Here is a 17,437-nt window from a genome sequence, read left to right on the forward strand (position 1 = left end):
ACCACAGTATAAATAGTTAAGAACAATATCTAGACCTGATTCAGCTTCCCATCTCTCCCTCTCACCCTCCCCCACCTGAGTCATCCTCTGTTTAGCTCCCACAAATGATCTTTATTTTCATCCCAAAGTATATTTATATTTGGGATGCATGCATCAGACTGACCTGATCAGCTGCTTAAATTGTTGCTGTACCCCAAACGATGACTCTAAAAATAGCAACATAAGATTCCATATTTGTATTTCTGACCTACAGATCAAAATTGCTCAGTTTAGAAAAGTAAACGGATTTTCTATGTTCTAGTGTCACAGATTTAACGTGGGATCTCAGAATCAAGCTGTGTACTTTCTAGTTCATGCATCATCACCAGTAATACAGCTAGAATTCAATTAACCTTCTGTTAGTGCAAGAGAAGAAATAAGTTCCAGATTGTTCTCATATAATTATGATGGCTGTACAGCAGGGGTGGGGAACCGTTTTTCTATCAGGCGCTCGCGGCTCCAGCCTGGCAGGGGTGTGTATGCGGAGGCTCAGGGCTTCCCCTAGGCTCCGGCATGGGGCCAGAAATGAGGGATGCAAGAGGCAGCTCTGGGCTGGGATGGTGGGTTGTGCAGGAGGGGGTGAGGGCTCTGGCTGGGGGTACGGGCTCTGGGGTGGGGCTGGGAATGAGGCATTTGGGGTGCAGGAGGGGGCTCCAGGCTGGAGCAAAGGGGTTTTGAGTGCGGGAGCGGGCTAGGGCAGGGGACTGGGGTGCGGAAGAAAGTTTGGGGTGCGGCGCTTACCTCAGGCAGCTCCCAGTTGGCGGGGCTAAGACAGGCTCCCTGCCTGCCCTGGCTTTGCACTGCTCCCAGAAGTGGCCGCCGTGTCCGGCCAACGAGAGCTGCGTAGCCAGCATTGGGGGTGGGGGCAGCACGTGAAGCTTCCCTGATCGCCCCTGCTCCTAGGGGCCACAGGGATATGCCAGTCACTTCCAGGAGCTGCGCAGAGCAGACCAGACTTTTAACGGCCTGGCAACCCCAGCTTCACCCCGCAGCGGGGCGAGCCTATACTCGCAGCTCCAGCCCTGCAGAGCGGCACCAAGGCTCGGGGCTTCTGGCCTGTGGCATGGAGACTTGCTGCAGGCCAGATTAAATGAAACAGCGGGCTGGATCTGGCCCACGAGCCATAGGTTCCCCACCTCTGCTGTACAGGGTTAACAGGATTTTAAAAGTGCTATCAAAAAACAAATAATTTTAGAACCAAATTCTACTCTCCAGTATGTGCATAAAACTTCTGTATAATCATGTTGGAAGTCAGAATTTGTCCCTAGTCACTAAAGTGAGCAGATATGTCTCTGAACTGAAATACACTCTTGGAGCAGATTGTTGAATAAGCAGGTGGGGGGAGGAGGGGCATGATAAGCTATTACTGGACTTTAACTGGCCACAGGCAAATCAGATGGAAGAACATTTTGGGTCAATTACCAACTTCTCCCATTTGATGAAGGATGTCTCTGAAGGAGATAGGGCACTGCCAGCTGGATCTGTAGAGGGGTTAACATTTTAGACTGAGCCAAAATGAGGCCAACTAATTGTCTTTGTGTCCCTATTTATTTCCCTGCATTTCCAAGCAGCATATCTTGAAAGAATTGCTAAAACAAACCCACAGAAAATAGAGCAATTTTTAAAGAATCCCTTCCCTATTTACCAAGCAACATAACTAAGTGCAAAGGTGACTTTGTGCTGAATTCTCCTTTATCCCATTTTAGATGGATGGGTTGGGCTGATTTAACCCTGAGGAGAAATGAGGTTTTTAAAATGAAAAAAATAAATAAATCTGTGTATCAGGCCAAAACAGTGGGGACCCTCTTTAAGGAGAACACAGCTTTTATATAGCAAGATCATGTGGATTTTTTAAAAAAAATATTGCATACAAACTACAAGGCTGTGCAGTTAAAAAGAAATGAAAGAAGCTCTTATAAAGGATAACTAATTTGTTTAGCTGTAAAAAAAAATATTTAGTGGAGGAGTCATGGATTAGTCTGAATAATAATGGCTGTCTGCATGTATATTTTAAAATGGGGACTTGGCCGCTGCCAATTCAGGGATGTTTCTTTGCAGTATATTCTCCAGAACTTTGTCTAGTCAAGTTTCATATATATCAAGTACCGCTATCCTTGGGAAACCTATTTTAGCAGATTTTTCTTGATATTCAGCTTAAATTTTCATTTGAAAGGAGACTATAATATCTCTTATTACAACAGATCATGAGGCCGAGGAAAGCATAATCTGTTTCTCTGTTCAAAAACACAAGACCCTGATACAGTCCAGATTCACAAACTATTACCTAGTCCCAAGCTGTGTCCTATAGTGCAGCAAAGAGCAAAATGATGTATCATTTCATATATCTATCGTTTGATCACCTTTTATGTGTTCAAGAAATAGCAAGCAGCGGGAATCATTTTCAAACCCACTGTTGGAAGATATCCCTGATTTATTTTTTAAAGTTTTGTTTGTACTTGACTGACATTTTTTTTATCATGGAGAGAATATTACACTGATGTAGTAATTCTTTTATAGCAAGTGGTAGCTTGGTTAGATTATAGCTAGTTAGATTTAGATTTAATGAGAGGATTAGTTTTGCTCCTCTCCTTCCCTCCAGGGAGGCTTGCCTTCCTTGGAAGGGCATGCCTGGCTTCCCAAGGTTCAAACTCCTCATTTGCCAAGAGGCCATCCTGCTTAGCGACGGACACTCTTAGATTTTGTCTACACTAGCGCTTTTGCAGGCAAAACCTTTGTCAGTCAGGGGTGTGAAAGGATATAAAATCAGTAAAGAACCGACATAAATTTCACCAACAAACGCACCATGTCGGCGGGAGAGTATCTCCAGCCCTAAGTGACTTCCTGAGGGTTACACAGGAAGTCTCTATCAGAGCAGGAATTGAACCTGGGAATTCTGTAGCTCAGGGTACAGGTATCTCCTGATGCCATGCATTTGTGGAAGGAAAAGTCTACAACTCGATGCATCCATTCTAGCTATGTGGATACCTAGGGAGGTGGTGGAATCTCCTTCCTTAGAGATTTTTAAGGTCAGGCTTGACAAAGCCCTGACTGGGATGATTTAGTGGGGGATTGGTCCTACTTTGAGCAAGGGGTTGGACTAGATGACCTCCTGAGGTCCCTTCCAACCCTGATATTCTAAGATTCTGTGTTAAGTTATGAACATGCATTGTTCCTTCTTACTATTTGAATTGCCAGCAAACATCAAAACATTACTAGAGATTTTAAAATGAATGTCTTCTCCTTTTGATTTGTATGTGGGAGTGGGGAGTTTTGCTTTTGATAAAGGGAGGCACTTGATTCTAACTGTAGGAGTGGATGAACCACAGTGGAAAGGAAATGTCAGTTTTCATAGTCAGAACAAGATAATGTATTGGCTGTAGAGAACCCATCATGTGTATATTTCAGATCCATTGCTTATAAACCATGTCAATTCAGGATTACCTAGAACAGCAGAAAAGGGAAGGCCTCATTTGATTACGTCTTGTGATGCTGTATGTGGGTTTCCCAGACAGAAAGACAAAGAATAAACCCCGTACACTGAGCCTCTAGACCTTATAAGTAAATAAGTACATAGGGGCTGCTTCTTTAGTATGTGTCTAATTCTGTTGTTACAGACCCATCGATTTCAGTGTAAAACTTTCTGATTTAGCTGCATTTCATGATTTAGAGCAGAGGTAAAGCAAGACAGGTCTTGGCTTTGGATTCAGAGGAAAGAATGATGCTGCATATCTTACAAACAGACCCAGAAATGCCTGAGTTTTCTTACTTAAGAAGAAAGGCCAGATGTGCCCAGTCTCTTGTTTAGATAATTCTAAATGACACACATATTAGAAGTATTCTTTTTTTTTTCTTTTTCCAGAAAAGGCTATTTATTATAAATGTGTGTGTCTGTGTGTGTTTCTGTTTATTTTTTAAAAAACCCATTTTAACTCCGGAATCCCAGGTTGTGCCCACAGGTAGCAAATCCCATAAACGCTAATGATCCAAGGGGCTGGCAAACACCTTTAAATCCATTTCCTGAAAAACAGAAGCACCACACTTAGTAGGTTTTGTAGACATGTAGTTTTGAGGCTCAGACAGTGGTGGCAACAGGTTTTTTTTCAATGTATATTTTACATAATCCTATCCTATGCCCTGTTTAAATAATCCTGGGTGTGTTTCACTTGCTTTTTTATGCTACTGTAAGGTATTTTAAGACATGTGAAAAAGAGAGATACTTTTAGGCCACAAAACCAAGGGTCTTGTTTTGGGAAGGCAAAGGGAAATTACAAACCTTCATTTCAGGAGAGAGATATTTAAGGCTGTTAGGTCAAAAAGAAGTACCCAGTATCTGGAGAGGATGCCAGCTTCATGTGACGGTGTGTGCAGCGGTTTGCACCCGCTTGTTTGGACCTTTGGGTCCACAGAATGAAAAGTCTGGCACATGGGTGGTATATCTGTTTTTCTGCTGTGTGGACTTTTCCCATCCCCTTGATTTTGGCACAAAAACATATTAAAGCTTTAGCCTTCTTTCATTTTTAAGATTCACACTTGATTTAAAATCCCTCCCCCTTCCCCCACAGATTAAATTTCAACACTAAATCAGGTGTTCTAGTAAGAAACGTCCCTCCTCTTGCCAGGCAGAGAGAGAGAGAGAGAGGTTCTGCAGCTAATTCCATGTGAACAACAAGTCATATGCCAGAAGATTCTCAGAACATCTACCTAGTGAGACCAAGGCTGACATGTCAGGTTGAGTCCCTTTTTGTTAATATGAACAGAAGCACCTTTTCCTTTCACAGTGGGAATAAATGGAGCATTGACCACGAACGCCTCCCTTCGAACACTGCTACCCATATTAGTTAGGCCTGCGAGCCCTGAGCCAATCTGATGCACGGATAATGTCTTCACATTGCTGACAGTGTTCAGTATTTTTGCAATTACTTCCAAGTCTACTTCTGCTGCCTAGGCCTTTTCACATTTTTGCCTCTCTCTGGACATTTCAGTACTATCTACTCAACATAGCACCATACTATTTGTAAGGTCTACTCTAGAAACATTTCAGGGTGCTCCATGCAAACTAAATTACACGCCATAGAACTTGGCTCTAGGGATGATTAAAAGGAGTGCCTTAAATTTGACTATACACTTAAAAAGGCAGCTTCTGTGAAAGCCTAAGGAAGAAAATGTACAAACCTCACATCCCTTCCTTTCTTAATTCATGTAATTAGGGTGGAGATGACTGCATACCAGTGCCTGCTTTAGAGAGACTGACTGAGGCACATATTGTCAAAACACTGGCTAATGGAAAGTTTACTTTCAAATAAAATCATATTGAAAACACGTTAAGGGCATTTTGGGGAAATTGATGTAGGACTAGGAAGCAGGGATGCTATAACAAAGCTTTCCCTAGGGAAATTTATGGAACAACGTATGCTTTTGTCATCCATATGATCGTTTATTTGAATTAATATGTGCATGGATCTTAACCTTACTTTCTCTGCTGGACAACGTTTTCTGTTTTATTTTCCTTTTCCTTTCCTCTCTCTCCTTCTGGCTTGGATTGTGCAGGAACCTCAGATCCCATCCGGTGCTTATCTTTATGCCACCTGTCAACCACAAAACCTTCACCCCCAGCCCAGCTATATGAATGCATCTCAGTCTTCACCTGCAGCACTTCTGCTTATTCTGGATCTGAGCTTCTCATAAGCAGTGTCTTCCAACAGTGGCCTTAGTCAGAGTTTGAATGGGAATCCCTAGAAGCAAAAGGCTAGTAAATTAAACAAATCTATTTCCCATGCATCGTCATCACCAACAAAGTGTTGAGAAATGGAGTAGCTCTGTGTGCATGTGTTCATTGGTTCCTCCTTTGCTGTTCAAAACTAATGTCTAGCCTGGACTTCTCCTGGTTTAAGTCCTTCCTTGAGTAGTGTGTGCCTGTTTTCTGAAGGAGGTGTCAGTTTCCATCTGTACCACGTAGGCACAGAAAATGCTGTAACATGTAAAACCTTCATATTTGCTCACCATTGGCAACTGCCAGTCATGAATGAGCTAAAGAGCTGACAGATGATAGGGAGCATGTGCTGGATTCATATTGAGACCACCTTCAAGAAGAGTTCTGTCGCTTTTTTTCTATTCAGCCCTCTAAAAACCTTCCTCCTCCTCCTCCTCCCATTGTCCTTTGCCAGGAGGCCTTGTTGTTCAGCTGGATCTGATTTCTCAGTAAAACACTGACAATTTCCCCTAAAGGGGCAGGAGGAAAAATAGAACTGTTCAGTCACAAAGACATCCTGTCTTACTCTGAAAGAAGATCCTTGTGCTTAATTAACTTCATAAATTAGCTGGTGCTGTAACACCATCACTTTACCATAAAATGGAGGTAATATAATCTCATTGGTTCTTTTTGTCATTGTAATGGATCCTGACCACCAATTAATTTGCCCTTGTATGCTTTCAGTTCAGCTGCATTATGGTTGTGAACAAGCTGCTGCGCAGACACAGTTGACAAGGGCGTGCTAAACTATGAAATTATCAGTAGCATAAGACCCGCTGCCAATTGCTTGGTTTTTCTTTTTAAGGCTTTGCTCCCTTCCCTGCCACCTGCTCTCGTATTCCGAGTTCCTTACCCAGCTAACCGCTCTGCAGCTGCACCCACATGTTGTTGGTGGCAGTAGTGGTGCGTGATGAGAATGCCAGCTATTTCTGATGTGGACTACATGCTTGCTGGGAGTCTCGCCATGTTCCTGAGAATTTTGCAGACTAGGCCTGTAGGAGGATCACCTCTTTTTTTTTTTTTTTTTTTTTTTTTTAAGGTACAGTCTTCTCATTACTCAAGCGTCCGCCCCCCCCCCCCCGTCTTTTAGTTTAAAGATGGATGGAAAGGAGCTGGGTGTGTGTGTTTTCTTATATAAGAAATGAGTGTTCTGAAGGGAGATGGCTGATTGCATATGGAAATGGAAAAACATTAAAGCAAACAAAAAAAAGTAAAGAATTTTTCTCTCTTAGCTGCAATTTCTGCCTCTCCCCCACTTTTTAAAAAATATTTTCAGTATAATTTTGTTTTCCATCCACTTTACATGTTGTGATTTGACAGGCTTTTAGTAGAGCAATTCATAACACTTTTAAAGGTTCAATAACCATGAATTTGTTCAGTATGATCTCCGGTAGCATCAGCCTTTCAGTATCAATATGGATCCTCTCTCTCCCCACTTTTCCCCCAATAAGCACTGGTTGCTAAGGATTTGTGCAGAACGGTTCATGAGAATTCAGAGACAGACATAGATTCAGAAAATGACAAAAGTCAAGACTGAGCTTAAACTCCATAAATGAAATGCACAAAGACATTGGGAATGCTCCAGCCTATATTAATTTGCCCTCTGATATCCCACTTCATAAAATAACCAAGCCAAATAACATTCTGCTGTCACATTGCTCATACTGAGTACATAGACTTCAGAGATTAAATCTCTAGCACCCTAGCTTGTATTTAGTGTGTTTTGCAACTGGAAAAATATGTGTATGTACCTATGGCCTTAATTTTGTATTTGACGTGATTTGAAGCATTTTTCAGGTCTGTTTTCATAGGACTGTGCCCTATTTCACATCGCCTACAATTATTGTGCAATATCATAGATCTAACCCAACATGACTGTGCATTGACTGTGAGACTCTAAAGTGGACAGTATGGTTTGCAATTAGAAGTGAAAAGATAAATACAGTGTCCAGTAGTGTCAAAAATGTAAAGTCATGGTTTTTTTAAAAAAAAGTCTGAATTGTGGTTAACTAATTGCAGGCGAAAGGGAAGTGAAAATATTACATTTTAATCTTGATACACAGGACAAAGAAATTAGGATGAAATTCACCCCAGTTATGTGATATATAGGCTATATTAGGGGCGTAAGCTCTTAACATAGGTCTTGAGTGAGCCTGAGACCTTACATGGGCCCCCTGCAGGAATATGAATTCTACCCATAGAGCATTCTTGAAGTATTATAACATGGTAAGAGAGGCTAGATGGTTTAGGGATTGATTCAAAGACCATTGAAGTTGATGGAAAGGCTCCAATTAATTTCAGTGGTCTGTGGATCCGACTGTTAATGGACTAAGACTTGGAGCTAGAATCTCTGAGTTCTAGTCCAAGGCCTGATAACAGCTTGCTGTGTACCCTTAATATCTTTGTCTGATTTTCCCCTTCAGTGAAATGGGGTATTCTGATCATTGATTATCACTGGTTGGATAAATGTCCTTCTTTCCTCCCCCCCCCCAAATAAAACCCCTCCACCACTACCAAGGAATACTTTCGATCCAAAGCCAAAATAACAGAGACATTCTGGTGTGCGGCTAGAAAGCTTTTAGTTTTCAAGTTGTTGATGAAAAATTAAATTTACTGTGGAAAGCAAACATATAGTGAAAAAAATTAGTTTTGTTGAAAACTCAATTTTTCACTGAAAATAGTTTTATTAGAATTTTTACAACCAGCCCTATATTTAATATTTGTACGGCACTTTGAAAATATAAAATACCGCATGAGTACTCTGCACTATTTCGGAAAGGAAGTTGGACTTATTTGTAAATTCAGAAAAGTAGTACAATAGTCATTTATTTAGTGTTTTCCATCCATCAGCCTCAAACTGCTTTACAGATGTAGGTAATCTCCATTATTATCCCCAAATTCCATCACCTGTGTGCACTGGAGTTAATTCTTTGCATTGTGCATGAACTGTTTGCACATGACAAAAAGGAAGCTGGTTGGAGAAGTTCTTAGCCTCCTGCATAGTTGAAATCTAAAATAAATACTTACAGTTTTGTGTTAGGATTTACATCTATGCGAGGAACATTACTAAGCAAGCAATGAACTTTCTTCTAGAGCATGGGTGTTAAAGTAAAAGCCATTCTGTGCATTGCCAGATAGAACTTTAAAAAATGTAAAAACAACTTTGCTTCCTTCAGGGTGTGGATCTCTTGCTGGTAATGGCAGCTTGTGGGATTTAGTTGCTGCTGCCTGACCCATATTGATAGCGCTTCTTTGCTTATGTTTGCAAAACAGTACTTTATCTTGGAGGTTAACACTGGATTCTGTGGGGCATATCAGAGGGTATGGGAGGGTTGGGGGAGTGTGTCGAGTGAAATCATTAGTCCAGAGTGACTGAATTGTATTAGAGGCCAGCATGTCTTTCACTTACTGTGGGGTAAATTATTCCTTCCTTCCAAGGCTGTGATTCCCTTCTTTACAGGTATATTTTTGCCCCCATTGTTCATTTGTGCCAAGAAAAGGGAGGATGGTCCTCTGAAAATTTAAACCTTTTGGGCTGATTCTCCACTCCTCTGAGCTTTGTTGGATGAAATAAATGGATAAAAGGGCAAATGAGAGCTGTTTGTCACTCCCTCATCCTGAGCCGCGAGACCCCAGTGCAAGTGTGGGCTGCAAAGGAACAGTTCTGTCTTACACTACTGGCATGACATCCTTGAGAGACCACACACAAGTAGAGGATCTCATGGAGCTCTCCCCTCCCAGTCGCTATCCTGAGGGTGAGGATGGCTAACACTGGAGACAGTTTTACCGCTTCTACCAGTTTTACCCCAGCAGAGAGTCTCTCTACAAAGGAGGAATTCTCCACTGGCCATCTCCCACCACGTTAAGACCATTTTCCACCACTTCTGTGTTGCAAGGTGGCTTCAGTGGACCAGAGTATCCAACCTAGTACACCTCTACCCCGGTATAACGTGACCTGATGTAACATGAATTTGGATATAACGCGGTAAAGCAGCACTCCGGAGGTGCGGGACTGCACGCTCTGGTGGGTCACAGCAAGTTCGATATAATGCGGTTTCACCTATAACGCAGCAAGATTTTTTGGCTCCCGAGGACGTTATATTGGGGTAGAGGGTATGTGCAGAACAACGTGTTTCTCTGAAAAGTTTGGTCACATGAAGACGACCATCATGATGAGATGAGAGCTTTAGATTCAAGGAGGATTTTAGTTTCCTTCACAACCGATGGGGTAATAATGGAGATTTTGCAAGGACTCCTAGCTGCTGATCGATTTAACTTTTAAAGTTACTCCGGAAAACTAGTTGTTTCTGAATGAAATAAAACGATAGTGGATTGAGTGTCAGAGCAAATGTCCATCTAAAAGGAGAGGTACCCAGAGGGATATACCAGTTTTCCCTAGCAGTGAGCAAACCTTTTGATAATTAATGCTTCTTAAACCTTGGAGAGTTACCTTGTGCATTAGAAGAAACCGCTAATGAAAGAAGATGCTAATAAGATGCTGCCCCTGATTTACGAACCCTTCCCCCTTAAAATGCAATGTGGTTTTCTACTGGCACATACAATCATTCCATTAATAATTAACACCTTTAATGGGGTTTGAAAGCATTTAGTTCAACACAAAATCTACTAGCTTGATTTTTAATCTCACTGAAAGCCTTTTGGGCAGACATAGAGCAGAGACACTAGTTATTCCTACTGAAGAAAATACAGCTTCAAAGAAAATGTGTAGAATAAGTCAGGATATTTAGGATCTAGGCTAGGTGGTGTGAAGGAACCAGACACAACTGTTAGCCCTGAAATCAGGGGTCTGTTTCTCCTCTCTTACATCTGAGTATCTCCATTGACTTAAGTGTAGCACCCTCCGGTTCTACTCTAGTTAATTAACAGAATAATCAGTCCACCTGGTGGGGGTGGGGAGAGGTCAGAGCCCATAAGGAGAGGTCTGATTTCGGGAGTGTCATAAATATAAAGGGAAGGGTAAACCCCTTTGAAATCCCTCCTGGCCAGGGGAAAGCTCCTCTCACCTGTAAAGGGTTAAGAAGCTAAAGGTAACCTCGCTGGCACCTGACCAAAATGACCAATGAGGAGACAAGATACTTTCAAAAGCTGGGAGGAGGGAGAGAAACAAAGGGTCTGGGTCTGTCTGTAGTCGTCTTGGCCGGGGATAGACCAGGAATGGAGTCTTAGAACTTGTAGTAAGTAATCTAGCTAGGTATGTGTTAGATGATGATTTCTTTAAATGGCTGAGAAAAGAATTGTGCTGAATAGAATAACTATTTCTGTCTGTGTATCTTTTTTGTAACTTAAGGTTTTGCCTAGAGGGGTTCTCTATGTTTTTGAATCTAATTACCCTGTAAGATATCTACCATCCTGATTTTACAGGGGGGATTTCTTTATTTCTATTTACTTCTATTTTTTATTAAAAGTCTTCTTGTAAAACACTGAATGCTTTTTCATTATTTTCAGATCCAAGGGTTTGGGTCTGTGGTCACCTATGCAAATTGGTGAGGCTTTTTATCCAACATTTCCCAGGAAAGGGGGAGTGCAAGTGTTGGGAGGATTGTTCATTGTTCTTAAGATCCAAGGGTCTGGGTCTGTAGTCACCTAGGCAAATTGGTGAGGCTTTTTACCAAACCTTGTCGAGGAAGTGGGGTGCAAGGTTTTGGGAAGTATTTTGGGGGGAAGGACGCGTCCAAACAGCTCTTCCCCAGTAACCAGTATTAGTTTGGTGGTGGTAGCGGCCAGTCCAAGGATAACGGGGGTAATATTTGTTACCTTGGGGAAGTTTTGACCTAAGCTGGTAAAGATAAGCTTAGGAGGTTTTTCATGCAGGTCCCCACATCTGTACCCTAGAGTTCAGAGTGGGGGAGGAACCTTGACAGGGAGTAAGAGTATCCCTCTGCACCTCGTTGGAGTGCATGTGTATGCATGTTGCACAGGTATGAGGAGAGGGCTGAAGGTTTGATGAGTCTAGGTCTTATTTAGTCTTAATACCATCCTGTAACAGCAGTGTTTGGTTGGTGAACTACAGTGTTGTTCAGTAGTGTAGATAATAGATAACTTGTGTCACCACTGCTGGTAATTGTGAGACAAGAGAACACTTCCTCCCACCTGGACCATTCCACAGTGCTTATTCATTTGAAAATGCACCCTCTAATTAATCACTTTTCCATCCTGCCTCTCAGCGTTTTCGCTGATCTACACCGGGAAGCGCTAGCAAGCTAGTGATGGTAGCGCATTCATTCCAGACTTCCAAGATGACCTGTAAATATTATGAGATGTGATTTTCTATAAAATGGACCAATAAAAAAAATCAAATGTTCTTTCTTTTGTTTACGTCAGAGGATGACTCCCATATTGACAGCTATGCAGTTGGGAGTAGGATTCGGCCTAGTCTCTCTATCGTTCAAATACACATTGTACTGCTATGCACTTAGTGCTGATGAAACTCCTCAGCATTGCTAAAGCCTGATTAGCAAAGCAGAGAAACATTTGCAACTTATATCATATGGGGATGTGAGAAAATATGCCAAGCAGAAAAAATAAGAGGGCAAACCAACGTGAAAAGCATCTTGAAGACTGTGAAGACGACACAGGGCTGAGCTAGCCGTGTTATAAAAGGGAGGGGAAGATGGACCACACTTACGGAGGTATAGATATAGATGTAATAAGGGCTACTGTTGAAGAAGCCGTTTCGGTAGGACTTGTTTGGCAGCAGATAACAGAATCCTTGGGCTACTGGTTTCTCTACTCTTGACACGTAGGGGTGCTTTCTTTTTCTGTTGAATAACTGTGCTGCTAGATAATACTTGTGGTAGAAACCCCCTTGAGATGGATTTAGCTTTACCTCTGTTACATTTTAAGGTATCATATGAAGTAAATTTTTTAAAAGGCATTTTTTTGTTTTAACTGAGAAACTCTTGTATCCTGCATAAATGACTGATACATATGAATGAAAACCAGTAGATCGGGATAACCAAAGTGCAGCCCACTGAGGAGTGACAACCTGAGGGAGTTTGCAGTGCCATTTTTAACATGGAGCTGCAGTCTGAGTAGATGATGGCATTGCAATGCAAGCAAGCTTCCACCTAATGGATGTGGAGTGTACTTTGATCAAGATGCAGTATTGCATGCTGGAGTCATAGTCTCTATAGGCTAGATCTCTGTATTATATTTTAGGGCAGCTGGTCTGAGGTCCATTTTATTTATGCAGAGTAGCTTTGTCCTTCAGAAATTTGCTAACGTGGCCCTCTGTTGACAAAGTTTGAATACCCTTGCATTAGCTAAATTGTGCAACAGCTACCCTCTGGCTGTTGCATTGAGAGAGCCTGAAGCTTAGCAGCTTTGTTTTGTAGGAATGGAATGGTGATAACATTGATTTTTTTTATATACAGTCCAGTATTGATAGAGAACACAGCATGGGGATACTCAGTATATTATAGAGCTGATTCATTGATGGGCGATTTCCATTTATTGATAGGCCGTTCCTGTTCACATGTAAGCTATTTTTATGCTGGAAACAATTATTTGAATCCTGAGTTCCCTAGAAAATCATTTGAAAAGCTTCTTTCAGAAGAACTGATGTTATCCTGTGAGCCAAATGAATAAAGCGGTGAAATTTGTCTTGAAACCATGCTGGGGATAATTATTTAGACCAGTAAATGGCTGCAAGGTTTGAGCTGTGTCACGTAAATGTCAGAGAGACTAGTAGGTAGACTGGCAGGGTATGGGGAGGAAGAGAGAGACAGGATATGGATGGGGGCAGCGGTTAGAGACTTTAGATGCAGCAACTGGAAATGAGATCAAAATCTGGAAATAAAACTAGGGCTTTTTACAAGTTAAGGCTGCAATTAAACACAAGGATGGGAAGATAATAAGATGTACAGCAGACATGGGAATAAAGAAGGGACATTTGGGATGAAAATCCTTCTGCTACAATTTTATTCATTTCTAATGATACCTTTTTGGTTGCAGTGTGGAATTTTCAAAGGGGCTTATCGAAGTTTGATACAGAGTGCTCACTGAAAGTCAGTGGGTGCCAAAATCCTTCATGCTCCTTTGAAAATACCATTGCCAGTGCATATACTGTTATTATTCCATGGATTTCCACAGTTGCATGTCACTGTTGCTATTTGCATTCTTCAACGTTTGCTCAAGTAGAAGGCATGGAATGAACATGAAAGAAAGCTCTAAAGCAGTGGAATATTTTGGGCTGCCAACTCACGGAATTCCTTCTCCTGCAGCTATTTGTGAAAAGTTAATATCCTGATTTAGAGATTCTAATTTCAGCCACTGGAGTCAGATTTTTGTTTCCGGGTTTTGATATTTTGGGTTCCTAGCAATTCTTTTTTCTGTTTTATTTCCCACTATGCACAAAACCAGAAGTGCTGCCTGCAAGCTGCACAAGGGTAAATAAATAAATAACGTCAGATGGAATGTTACTTTTGTATATACAGTTAAAATGTACAGTTGAATTCAGACAGCAATTGGTATTTTCAAAAGCCACACTGCCTCCTCTGAGATTCCTGTGAAAGAGAAAGAAAGGAAATCAGTCCATACAAAAATAACTGCTTTCCAAGATACAAAGAGATCCCAGAATAGTGTTTGTTTATTCAACTACCCTTGCTTGCCAAAGAGACATAGGGAAAGCATAGGCTCTGTGGCTGCATAACTGGAACAGTTGGACAATATTCAAGCAGTATATTAGAGTAGGTTTTAAAAGGAAAAAATAAATAAAAGCATATTGATAGGGAGGAGGCCATTAACTTGTGTGTTGATCACAGAGCTGGTAGGCATGAACATAAGATGGCACATTCTACAATCCTAAAAACACAATCTCTACTTCATGAAGAGGTTTCCTGTAAAGATTCTTACAAAATTACTTATAAGACTGAGCAGAGAATAGCTTGGTCAGCTTGGACCAAATCAACCCTGATGCAACTCCACTTGAAGAGAGTTGTGTAACTCAATTGAAATGGGATCATTTTTCCATTTAATATAATGCATATCTTCATTAATTATTATTTTCATTGATCGGTTTGATAGGCACCAACAGTGTTTTCTGTGCTATCCAAGATCCACAGTAAAGCCAGTCCCTGGCCCAAACAGCTTACTGTAACAGCTTCCTAGACAAAGGTTAGTTTGAGAGATGTGCTCCTTACTATAAGTTTTTTAAAATAAAATAACCAAATAGAAATAATTCTCTTTTCTGAGAACCTTATTGATTATATTTTATATTGTCATTAGTGCAGTGGACTAAATGGCTAATGTGGAAATACATAGTGGTGACGCAGCTGTCTTTAAGATTAATGAGAATTACATTGTTTCAAAATGAGTTTAATCTCAAAAAAAGTGTATAGGCCCAGTACACCATATAGAGGGAAATGCTTTTAATTATACATTCCTAAATATCCCAAGTCCTGCAATGAACTCTCTTCACTGGGTATTGTAACTACTAAAGACTCACTGGTAAATAAAAGGCCTTTCATAGAATATAAGATTTCCTGTAACTTGTTGTGAAGCTGCAGAATGTCTGGTAGCAAGGCAGCCAGGTGAAGTGGTTGGAGGCAGAGCAGAGGGTGGAATGTTGAGGGGCAGAGTTAAAAGTGTGAGAAACAAACCGTAAGAACCTCAGAACATTGACAGTGGATATTGGCTTGTCCATGAACTCGGGGAAGGAATGAAGGCTGCACAGGTGGGGGAAGAGCATGATCTGCAGGGAGTTACTTTTTATTTTCAAGCTACTAAAAGATTAATTCAAACAAAGGAAAGAAAAGGCACCAAAAATTACTCAACAGTATCCTTTAACCTATCGCCGAAGTTGCTGATTTGTTTGTGATAGGAGGTTGGCATTTGAAACATAACCTGAAACGGAATAAACGTCTTGTCTCCTATTGACTTTTCTCTCTCACTCTAACAAAATATTCGAGAGTTTGGGCCAGTCCAAATCCTACGATAAGAAACAGAAACCATGAGCTGGAGTCTAGCATAAGGTTATTATTTTCAGAAGATTTTTCCTTGTCTTTGTTCTTTTAAAAAAAACTTTTGATTGTGATGTTTAAAAACCACAGATGTTGCCCCTAACACACTTCATGTAATAATGTAAGGAAACCTTGGTTAGAAGGAGCCAGAAGACATGTTTCATGTGCCCATGCTGTTTCCTAGAATGCAATATACACATGGCCTGGCATTTGAGAAGGACCTGACCATACTCTTCTCTGTTGTCCAGCCCCCTCTTTCTTAACCGCTCAGAAGGGATTGATTTTCAGCTCCTTTGGGCCATTCTCAAAAGAACAGAACAACTTACTAACTTCATCCAGTGCACCTTTTTAGCAATCCAAAGTAGGGGGAAACAGGCTTAGTAACAACCTCTGGGAGTCTCTTAACATAAGAGACAGATCCATTTTGCCATTTTCTCCCTCAAACACAAATTTAATCTCTTAAGACTTATCAACCATGTTATTTTAGCATTGAATCCTCTACTCCACTTCCCTTTAAGTACTGTGTCTACAGTACTGGTGGCTGCCTATAGGTCAGTGGCTGCATCCTCTCTAGCTTGCAGCCCGCACTTCGTATCAAGGACCAATGGAACAAGGAACTTGATTCCTCACAGGGGGCTGAAGCATAAAACCAATCTTTACAAAGTAACGCACCTTGGCATTTTTGTGTACTGCTTGTTGAGGGCCAGTAGCGTTCTCAGTGTTGTACCAAACATGGATTACAATCTAAATTAGACAGACAATATGGTTCAGACACCAAACACACTGGAAGGCTAGAAGATTATTGAGACTTCAAATGGTGCACATTCTTTTAGTGCAATTGTTACATTTATACTTAGATCCCCTGAAAGGCACAGTTAAGGGAGTTTTACTCCACTTTTCTATAAGAGGAGTTTCACTATCTCAGAATTTGCTGTAAGGTGATTCCACTTTATTCTGTGTTACAACACTAATACTTCAAGGAAAAGTACTGTATCTAATAAAGTATCTAATAACTTCCAGAGCTAACTGAGTTGATTACTCTTATACAGAGGAAGAAAAAGAGTGAAGTTTAAAGCAAGCCAATTAAAAAGCAATGGAAAAGTTACAGTAGAAGAGGAAAAGAATCAAAGCAAGCACTGCAAAAATAATGAGCAGACTCTATTATATGCATATCAACCATTTACATCACCCAGAAACCAGTTGCATCGTGATAGCTTGGTTCATGCTGGAGTCCCAACTGAGGCTTGCTGATCATTTATAAGTTTGACAGCTATAGACCAGTTGTGTTTAGCTGCCAACTATGAGTAATAGGTCCTCTACCTACACTGGCAGAAATCCCATTAGATAGGGCATTGATGCTTTCCTCAATAGCCTTTTTGCTGATTTCACAAAATAAGTTATACTTAAAACTTGGTTTTCATTCATTCTCAGAACAGAGAAAGAGTCCATGTCAGCAAGCTGAGTTAGTCACAGAGAGCATGTGGAATATGTGTTCTGTTGTGGGCATGTCCATGTTGGAGTGAAGGGTCTTTCTTTTTTCATAGTAGGTACCTAAGCTACATGATTTGGGGCATATTTATTGGAGGTTTTTCCTTATTAATGTTCTTCAGACAGCTACTAGAGTGAAAGAACTTCCCTGCCATCCTTCAGATAATGAACTCCTCTAGGT

The 17,437-nt window shown here is 41.0% G+C and overlaps 1 protein-coding gene across 12 annotated transcripts in view; it reads left to right on the top strand.

Moving 5' to 3' along the window:
• Window positions 1-17,437, top strand: part of ARHGAP26 (Rho GTPase activating protein 26) — a 327,103-nt gene that overhangs the window by 263,242 nt on the left and 46,424 nt on the right. The gene's annotated exons all lie outside the window — the stretch shown is intronic.

Source organism: Lepidochelys kempii, chromosome 8 (genome assembly GCF_965140285.1).
Source record: "Lepidochelys kempii isolate rLepKem1 chromosome 8, rLepKem1.hap1, whole genome shotgun sequence".
NCBI lineage: Eukaryota > Metazoa > Chordata > Testudines > Cheloniidae > Lepidochelys > Lepidochelys kempii.